The sequence below is a fragment of the Terrapene carolina genome, unplaced genomic scaffold (genome assembly GCF_002925995.2).
Source record: "Terrapene carolina triunguis isolate 2854851 unplaced genomic scaffold, T_m_triunguis-2.0 Scaffold211, whole genome shotgun sequence".
Classification (NCBI taxonomy): domain Eukaryota; kingdom Metazoa; phylum Chordata; order Testudines; family Emydidae; genus Terrapene; species Terrapene triunguis.
This window is the reverse complement of record NW_020664562.1, coordinates 37,758,153-37,766,789: the sequence shown is the minus strand read 5'-3', so window position 1 is coordinate 37,766,789 and position 8,637 is coordinate 37,758,153. Positions and strand designations below refer to the sequence as shown.

The 8,637-nt window shown below is 42.0% G+C and overlaps 1 protein-coding gene across 1 annotated transcript in view; it reads left to right on the top strand.

Moving 5' to 3' along the window:
- Positions 1 to 1,471: 1,471 nt before the first annotated feature.
- LOC112115931 (cAMP-specific 3',5'-cyclic phosphodiesterase 4B) overlaps positions 1,472 to 8,637 on the top strand; it is a 395,215-nt gene continuing 388,049 nt past the window's right edge. Inside the window, exon 1 of the mRNA XM_024213161.2 lies at positions 1,472 to 1,521. The gene's annotated coding sequence lies outside the window, so the exon portion shown is untranslated. The remainder of the gene's footprint in view (positions 1,522 to 8,637) is intronic.

Here is an 8,637-nt window from a genome sequence, read left to right as displayed (position 1 = left end):
CTACATGAAACGAATCCTTCACTCCTCTGGGGATTGAATTTGGTCTGGCCAAGTAGCAAGATGAGGGGAATGATGCCAAACTTTTTGTCCAGGGTTGGATGTGAGAAGTTAGGCATCCATTAATTCATTTCAGCATGGCTGGGCTATCCCACATCAACTTAACAACATTCCACCCATACGACTTCTTTAGACTGACAGTGAACCTCTAGGAAATGAAGCTGTTAAAACATACAGCTGACTGGCAGTTTTAGTTCTTTACTTGGGTATTCTTCACTTCATGTTCTACACTGCCATGTTCAATAGAGGTGCGGTGTTAGTACTGCCAACCCCAAGTGTTAAAAAACTATGAGTCAGCCCCAGAACAATGAGTTTTTAAAAATAAATTCTGGGTCCTTTTTGTCATTTCTATTTTAACCACTGGGTGTACAATGGGGATCAGATTTTTATGATTTTCTTTGCAACGGTGAGGCCTAGAAACTTTCTCTTAAAAATTAAAGCTGAGATTCCAACATGCTGAATTGACAGCAGTAGTTGGGGCTTAAACCCCCTCCCCCCCACCAACTAGAGACTTGCAATAAAATCAGGAGAGTTGCAACACTGTAAAGGGCTGCTGTGCTTCACTGCAGAGGTGGCTGCATTTCAAGGTGACTGAAGTGCTTACTTTGCAGAGCCGCTTAGACACTTTGGGATGCCACAGCAGGAAAGTTACCGACTAAAGAGGCTAACACTATTGAACGGTGCCCTTATTTCTTTGGCCAGCCCCGGCCTAGAGAAGTGGGGCTGGCAGCTGAACACGACGCTTCTCACAGCAGGGCCTGCAGGTGCGGAGGAAGCATCGCGGCTATGGGGGTCAGGCTGTGTCCCCATCACGGGGCACCCTTCTCTGGGGGGAAACAACCAGGGGATGAGTCCTCCGCACAGGGAGCAGGCGTGGGGGCGTCAAGGCAGGTGTAGGCCGACGGAGCGGCTCCAATCCGGCTCCTGCTTCCACTCTTACCCCGGCTCCCCGGGCGTCTCTTTCTCTCTGCTCCCCAGAAGCCGGGGCTCCCGGGCCGCTGCTATCACCGGCCCCGGGCAGCTCCTTTCCCCAGCTTGCCCTGGGTGCCCCTCTCCCTCCCACCCCCCTCAGGGAATGGGGCCCGCGGTGTGGCGGGAGCCCCAGAGCGGGGCCCGCCGGGGCGCTGCGCGCGTCAGGCTGGCGCGGCCTGGGCTGCCCGCGGCGCGCTGACAGGTGGTGGCCCTGCGACTCCCAGCGCAGGCGAAGCCGCCGCTCCATGCAAATGCTCCATTGTCATTGCCGGGGCGCCAGCGGCTGGGCAGAGCTCCGCGTAGCGCCGACGAGCCCGGCGGTGGCAGTGGCGGCGGCGCTTGGCGAGGAGACGGGCGGCTGCCTCGGCTCAGCCTCCAAGCTCAGCCCCAGCGGGGGGCCCGGAGAGCGCGTGCACCCCCCCTCCCCCGGAGAACAAAAGAGCCTCGCGCGGCGGCCCGGCGGAGGAAGAGGACGCCGGTGCGTTGGCAAAGGTAAGCGCTTCCCACCGCTCGGGCGCCCGCTGGTCCGCGCTCCCCTCGTGCGCTGGCGGCTGGAGAGGGCGGCAGCCCGCGGAGCTGAGCCGCCCCGGTGCCCCTCTCCCTCTGCCAGCGGGGGAGCGGTCGCAGCTGCCCTGGGCTGGGGCTTTACGCAAAGCGGGACCCCGGCGGGGAGAGAGGGACAAAGCCATAGGGGCACGGTGCCCCGAGGAGAGATCAGGGCGACAGGGAAATGTAGAGCTGCACTAATGGCTTCAAATAGAAATAGTGATTGATTGGCTCCAACTAGGCGGTATTGGAGAGGAGTGTGTGGCAAGCAGGGACGTGCAGTGCTCCCTAGCTGAGTATCTCCATCCATCCCAGGATGGTCCTGCCAAGACTGACAGTGTGAATACAGACACACCAAGAGGCACGTTCAGGAACTTTTAGAAGGAAGGGTGGGTGTCCCTCGCTCTTCTTACAATTGAGATGTTGAGATGAGCCTGCCTGGGTCACTCGCTCTCAGAGCACAGGTGAGCCAAGGTAGCCTTTGTGATCGCCTCATGAATTTTTAAGTCCCCCAGAAACCCATTCCAAACCTGGCCGTAAAAAAGAAGCTTTGAAGCAAATTCATGGGAAGTGGAGATGCAGGTGTGCATAATTGAGAGTTATTTTTAAAGGTAAAACGAAGATTATTTAAATAATGTTAGTGGTGTTGCTTTTAAATTATAGCTCAGAAGGAGGTGAAGTGGTTGAGAATTATGCTGCTTGTTTGAGTTAGGTTGTAAAACAAAAAGATAGTTACATTTTATGTATTCTATATTCTGTACTGTCTTAATAGGTCTTCAGCGCATTTCTTGCCCGTTGGTTGATTTAGTTTCACAAGAAATCCTGGTTGTAGTGGCTTACTCATTTATTTATTTCACTGGTTTTAATAACTTTTGTGATTGGGTTTTTTTTTTCAGTGTTACTTTTTCCAGTTCTATCTGAAATGTATTTATTTTTAATGCAATTACAATGGAAAAATACATATTCTTTCAGTTTGTGTTTATGTTGTGATTATTTTTTGTTTGTTTACTTGATTTATTGTTCTTTTTAATTTGTTGTTAGTACGTACCTAAGAAAATAGGAGTTGATATGCTAGAGCAGGCCATTGGCCCATTTAGTCCAGTGTTCTATTTCCTGCAGTACCTATGCTTAATGTTTGAGACCCACTGAAACCCACTCACTGTGCGTCTAGTCAATAATGCAATGTGATATTGAAGTATTGGAGGTGTAGCTCCTGTAACTTTTTGATCAAGCTAAATCGGATTATAGCATTTTTGTGGTACATTTTTTCATTTGTTTTACTGCTGTGCAACATATTCATTAACATGTGGTTTGAGTCCATTTGTTTTTCTAAAGCTACCTTTTTTCAGTTCAGTGCCATATAGGAGATGTGAGTTTAGGAGGGGTTTGGGGATTTAACATTCCTGTGTTATGGAGAAGATACTTCGGGGTGTATTTGTGTTAATAAGAGATGTAGTTTAGTTCTGTGTGCAACAGGTACCTTCAGAACCATGAAGCATTAGTTACCATGATAGCAGAGATGGTTGCCTTCTTGATGTGAAGGCTGAGACATGATAAATCAGCCTAGATAGGCAACGAGATACTAAAATTCTTGTAATTAATTGCAACTACTGAAGGGAGAAGTTGCTTTGTGTGGTGTACACCATCTGCTGCAATGTAAAATATTTCAAGAGGCTACCCGCACTGAAGAGAAATCCCTTTGCTATATTCGTGTTTTCTCTTAACTAGAGCTGTCATAATTCTTTGTTTCATTTTTCAAAATTTTACTAGCATGCAAGAAAAGCAGTAAAACAGAATTAAGGTGTGAATTTTAGAGAATGTTGTCACTTTACTGCTGTCATTCAGTCAAGGTTAGTGTAGAGGGATTTGCATATCAAATTAGAATTGCACTTTTATGTCATGTTTTACATTCATAATGAAATAAGACATGCACTGTGCTGATTTGACACACTCTAATTTATTTTTTTCTCCACTGTCATCTCCAGATATGGTAGCTAAATTGTAAATAAGTGACTAGTTCATAATAAATCATCTAGATTGTAAACTCCTTTGGGTAGAGACCAAGCCTTCCCTTTGTTTTTTTTCCTATAGCACCAAGTATACCGTCTGCACTAAACAAGCCATTCATAGCAATTACCTGCCTTTTTCCCTTGTCATCTTATCTATTTTAATGTGCCTATTATAGGAATATCCAAGCACATCTATTTCTTTTTTTATTCCCATCTATTTCTTTTTTAGATTCTGGTGAGCCATTCTAACAGAATCCTTTTTGTTTCTATCTTGCTTAGACTTAGGCCTGAATTGAAATACTGAATCCATTCTCCCTTAGGCTCTTTTGCCTCCCAAAGAACACACTGGGAGAGTTTGAATCCACTCCAGTTACAGAAATTGTAGCTTAGACTTTTGTCTTTAGTGGGCTTAACTAGCAGACTAAATCCACCTCCCCTTGAATTTTGATGAAATTTGTAGCTTAGGCCCATCTCTGACTTTCTGTACCTGATTATCAGACCACAGTCAGCAATATCTGACCTCTTCTTTCTGTCTACACAGCAAAAACTCTCATCCAATTTTTGTATTTTCTTGCAATGATTACTGCAACCTCTTTCTCACTGGGCACTCTGACACCAATGTTTGTGCTCCCCTCCCGCTCTAACCTTCCTTAATCAATACAAAACTCAGCTACTAAGATCATCTACCTAACCAGTTGATCTGATCATGTGCAGGTCAACTTTGAATCTTTCTGCTGCTTCCCCCTCACCAGCACATCAGGTATCTACAAAGCTCTACGTAACTCTACCTTTCCCTGCTTATCTGACTATTTCTTTTCATGTTGCTCCTTATACCTGCCGTATCTCCATTGATGCCAGTGTGTTTCCCAGTTTATTTTTTTCTCTCTCAACCACCTGTGCATGTTCTTTCATGCCACCACCCCTTATACATGGAACACCCTTCCCTACCCATTCAGCATTCAAATCCCTGATCAAGAGTCCTACTTCTCTACCAGGAAGCCTGTAATAAGTTAGCCAACAAATAATTGCCAGGTATACTTAGAAGTATGTAACACTGCAAAGTAAATGTTTGCAGGATTAGTGATTAAATCAGTAAAGAGATATTGGAATAAGTATGACAATGAAATTAATGTAGATTTAACAAAATGAAGTATATTGTAAGCAAACATTTATTTAACTAAATTATCAAATAACACCTTATATTACAAAAGCAAGAGAATATTAATCTAATTTATTTGTCGTTGTTCATGATGTTTCCTTTTTTGTTTATTGCTCAGTTTAGACAAATATAATTTTAGTGAGTTTCATAGTCACTTTCAGTGATTGGGGGTGAGGCACTGCAGGGGAATAAATTAAAACAGTTTATTATATAAGCATAATTGAATTAAACATTATGAAAATATTTCTATTGGTCTTATAAAGATTGTTTTTACAAAAGAATAATCTTTTGACCAAATTGAAGCTGACAGTATCCCTTTAGCTCTGCTCCCTATACACATGTGCAAAGATAGGATTTGATTTTCTGTTCCGTTACATCAATTTTATGGTGGTAAAACTCCCCTGACTTTCATTTACTCACAGGCTTTAAGTATATGATCACATACTATTTCTCAAATTATGCAATAATATGATATAAACTATTTTTGTTACTGCTTTAGACAGAAGAAGAATAAATAAGAGGGCATGTGGTAAAAGTATACATAATGAATGGTATGGAGAGGGAGATCAGGAACTCCTTATTCCTCGTATATCATAATACAATATGACTATAACAGCAATTACTGGTGTCCATGGATACTGACTATACCCTTTTGTAACCCAGACCCATGTCAGACACTGGAACAAGGAAATAGAGATCTATTCCTTTCCAGTACTTCTGTATGTCACACCTTTTATTTTAAGTAAAATGAATCTCTTACAATAATGGAGCAATTGAAGTAACCTGAATCTCTTCGACCGCAAGAGAGCTGGAGGAGGTGACTGCAGTGCTTTAAGTTTCCTAGAAGCAAGTAGTGTTCAAGATAAATGGGAGAAAGCTAAATCCTTCACCATACTGCATATGGCAGGCTGCAAGGCACTGAATGATTTACAGTACATTTCAGTGGGAGAATGGGGAGTGCAAACTGTTAGGTGAAGTCACTCAAGAATACTTTGATTCAGGCAAGAATGTTGCTTGCGAAAGCCACATTTTCTTTAGAAGTAACCAACAGGCCAATGAAAAGGACCTTAATTTAAACAGGAGTAAATGCCAGATGAAGCTGAATGCAAATAGTTATGTAAAACTCATATTCAGTGACCTTGGGAGTTAGAAAGGTAGAGGCAATTGTACAAAAGGAAAATCCCTCAACCAATGAGGGCTTACAGAGATTCATTGGCACGTTAAAATAGCTAGGCAAATTCATGCCTGATTTGTCACAATTAAGTGCTCCTCCCCTTGCCCCCGAATGCTTCTTGAGAACAACACAGAATGGCCTGAGATGAGACATGAGAAAAGTTTCTGGAAATTTTAAAACAACAAACAAACAAAATCATAGATGCACCAGCACAGAAATATTTTACGATTTAACAATGACCCTAAAATCTCAGTTGCACAAGCTTAAATGCACTGGGCGCTTTTCTTCTGTGAGATGGTCACCCAGTGAGGTATGCTTCCAAAGCATTGACTAAACATAACACATTGGAAAAAAATTCTGGCAATTGATTTTGATTGAGCGGTTTCATGAAGATATTTCTAGTCAGAAATTGGCTGAGAAAGAAATAGACCATATACCACTGGAATAAATATTACAAAAAAGATTCCGATTATTGCAGAAGAAGCATAAGTACTTGTTAAATGTGAAAGATAGGTCTGTTAAGGAGCTTCTTGCAATAGGCATGCTTTCAAGAGTGCCTATAAATAGTGAAAACAGGAGCTTCAGGAAGAGAGGAATCTGAAGTAAATAACACTCAAGTATTATCCATTGCTGAAACTAAATTTTAGAAGCTCAAATGAGAGAAACAAAATGATCGAGGGCTCAAGAGAATAATCCTACATGGATTTTCAAAAGAAAAAGCAAAAACGTGGCATTATGTACAAAGAGAATCATGTCATAATAACACATGGCATGATTAGGAATTCTAAGCATAATCCACAGTACCCATGTGTGTATTGAAAAGTATAGAACAGAGCCCAAGATTATCTATTCTGGCCAGGAATAAGGGCGGCCATGGGGGCCACGGGGAGGCATTCATGTGTGAAATATTCAGTCAGTACAGGAATCTTCAAAAAGACCACTGAAATGGCATGAAATTCATTGTTCGTCTTTTTTGTCCAGTGTTTCCCGGTTTCGTTTCAGTTTCTCATATAAGAATGTTTACCAATATCAGGGAGTGCCTCTCTCCTGGGGGACTTAAGAAGAGAGCTGCAGACTCATTCCATTGTCCCCACCTTTGGTACCATGGAAGCTTTTGTTTTGGAGCTCCTTGGAGTTTTAGAGAGATGGCTGAGAGCTGTGGGAGGAGGTAGAGCAGAAGACCAACTACCCGTAGCATCATCCTCCCCTACTAACCCTGAGAACTTTCATTAGGAACTCCTGTTAAGACCTCTCCCCAAGGATCTGTTACCATGGAGTTGGGACCAGACAACAGGGCATCATATAAAAGGCAGTCCTCTATAGGGGCTTCTTTGCATTCACGGTTCTCATCCTTCCCCACAGATTTCTGGAATCTCATAGGGTAGGAAGACCTCTTCCCCTTAGAAGTCCTAAAACCTTCTCCCATTTGAGGTGAAACTCTGTACAAGTGAATATAGCTGAGGTGTTTTTTTTTTCCTGCTCCCTTTGTCCCCTTCCAGTCCAGTTTTTGGACTATTTTATTTATCTCCATTCTTAAATCAGAAGAAGCCTCTGAAATGAGAATTCCTTGTCCCTGATTCCTCACAGTGAATTCTGAGCATGTGATTAGGAAAGGCTAGTTGAACCCCCTCCAGCTACAGCTCATTAACGGAGGAGAAACGTTTGAAAGAAACCGGATCACTGCAGGTCTGATATTTTCCCAGAGCTATTTGAAGTCTCAGTAACCTTTTTCTTATTCTGTGTTTTCAATTTGCTGTTGGCATAAGCAGAATGTTTTGATGTCCCTGAAATCAGGCCGTAGAATCAAGTCTTTAATGGCATATGTTATTGGCCTACTAAGATTTTCCCTCTGTTGTGGCTGAAAGGAGTCAGTGTGTTGGTGATATTTTTATTCATTCATTCATTCATTCATTTATTCATAAATATTTATATTTTAATTCATTTATTTAAATAATTCCTTTGGGTCCTGGGACAATGTTTTAGACAGTGTGTGGGTCACAACCCAAACAAATCAAATATTGGAATCGAACATTCCTCTAAAGCTTTTTTCACAACTATAATAATGAGTCATCCAATGGAATTTAAAGGAAATAAAAATTAAAAGCTATTTAAAAATATTTGTTTACACAGAGCATACTTTCCCACTGGAACTTATGGACATCTACGCAGGATAAAACATTTTATTTTATTTCAGTGAATATAAACTATCTTGTTTCAGACTATAGGCAAATCACTACCTGACTGAGGGTAGGAAGAAACTTCCCTTATGGAGAAGTTCCCTAATTGTCCGTTATGGGATTTCTTGTATCTTCTGAAGAAGCATCTGATATTAATCACTGTCTGTATTCATCACTGCAATTCCAGAGTTCCGCTACATGCGGCACAAATTAAAAATATTGGATAATTAAACAAGCCATAATGTATATTTAATTTTAATTTAGACTAAAGTGGAGAGGTGTTTCAGTAAAAGAACGGATTTGGGCAGAAAACAAAATCCTACTTGCTTATAAATATAGCTTGTGAAGTCTTTTTTAATCTTATGCAATGAAAGGCACTGTATTAGTATTGTTCCCTCTTTGTCCAGCGGTTAGCCTATATTCAGAGCTTTGCAGCTTGTGCCTGTTCGGAGGAGAAATTAATGATAGAATCAGGTATTTCTTGGGTGCAGTCCTGTTTCTTTACTAAGAATGTACACAAAGTTCTGTTTGTCTGAATACAGT